The sequence below is a fragment of the Echinops telfairi genome, unplaced genomic scaffold (assembly GCF_000313985.2).
Source record: "Echinops telfairi isolate 266 unplaced genomic scaffold, ASM31398v2 ScPeMD7_7476;HRSCAF=8514, whole genome shotgun sequence".
NCBI classification, from domain to species: Eukaryota; Metazoa; Chordata; class Mammalia; order Afrosoricida; family Tenrecidae; genus Echinops; species Echinops telfairi.
In genome coordinates, this window is record NW_022111380.1 from 61,618 (window position 1) to 63,185 (window position 1,568).

General features: G+C 52.9%; 1 pseudogene; it reads right to left on the minus strand.

Moving 5' to 3' along the window:
• Positions 1-692: 692 nt before the first annotated feature.
• LOC101645289 overlaps positions 693-1,568 on the minus strand; it is a 22,939-nt pseudogene continuing 22,063 nt past the window's right edge.

Below are 1,568 nucleotides of genomic sequence, written 5' to 3' on the forward strand. Positions count from 1 at the left end.
AGATACCTGGACAGGGGAATTATTTTTCAAGAACATCACCCAATTCTTGTTCACATAAGACACATAAGTCTTTCCAAGTGGTCTGAGAGTTCAAACAACATACTTTAGAAGTCATTGAGATGGTAAGGTCCATAATAGGAGAAAATATTGGGAAAAAAATTTTCACTTCTGAGGGTGAAGTAAATAGGCCACCATAGATCACCCCTTTCCAAGTTGAATATTGGCTGAGGAGGTTGTTGTTCCTGTGGCTGGGAGCATCAGAGGCACAGGCACATTTGACAAGAACTTCAATTGAGCTGAGCTCAAAGAGGAAGAAGAACCTTGGTAGTGGCCCCCTTTCAGGATGTAGGAGATGCAGCTCCATTTGTCTGTCCCCAATGATCAGTCAAGTCGATTGTTGACATCATTGAAGGCAGGAATTTTGAGGCATCAGAGTGGTACATAGCAAACATGAGCAAGTTCAAAGGGCCATGGAGCTCCCAGAAACATGGCTGGAGAATGTTCTTGAAAGCAAACACTCACTAGTAGGACTCTCCACAACCATGACCATGACGGCAAGATTTCCTGAGATGTTGTCCAGTGACAGCAGGCAGGGGCCAGGTTGCATTGGGGAATCAGGATACAGCGGGGGTCCCAAAGGCTGAAGATCGGGGTCACAGGAGCATCCAGAAACTTTAGCAGGATGCTGGATCTCAAAACTCAGAGGACCAAGGTGATCTGTTGACGATCCATCCACCGGCAAGGGGCTCAGTGGGTAGGTGCACAAGTGGATGTGATGTGTGCCTCGTGGCCCTGGACTTCATGGACTGCGGTTGGGCATTTGGGTCCCGACGATGCCTAGTGTGACTCCCCTTCGGTGGAGGCTGGAGATACTGGGCAGATGGAACTGAGGTGGGAAGTGGGGAGACGCTGGATCCTGCAGGACTGCTGCCCATGAAGGCAGGGACCTCAGACTGCACAGAAGAGCTGCCTGCCCAGAAGGGGTGTGTGGGAGCAGGACACAGCAGAGAACTGCCTCCAAGGCCACTGTCTGCAGCCAGAGTCAGAGAGCAACGCATGGCCCTGCGGCTTTTAAAGGACCTCAGAGGCCCCTTGACCACCGCGCGGGCCAGGGCTTCCTTCCAGGCCGCCCACTCTGGGCTGGTGAATGCTGTGGGCTTCACGTGGTCGACGAAGGTGTGGTCCCTGCCCTGTTTCCACAGCTCATAGCGCCAGGGTTGCAGAATGCGCATGAAGGCGTCCATAGGATGCTGGCTTCCCTGCAACTGCACGGAGAAGTACCTTTACCGTAATTAACCCAGCGCAGGGCGGAAAAATGGATGGATTCTGCACATTTGAAGCCGTGATTGAAGGCAGCGTGGTAGCTGTAGGGAATGTGACCATGAACTTGCCTACTTCCTGGGTGATCCGACCAAAAGGAATGCCATTCTCCCTGAGGACACTGGGTGAGATGAGGGCCACCTTGTTCTGCAGGAAGTTCGCGCAGCCACTGGAACTGCCAGGGAAAAGCTCCCTGGCCAGTCTCTCCAGGCGGGCTCCGCCCTCAGGTGGCATTGCATACCACGTTT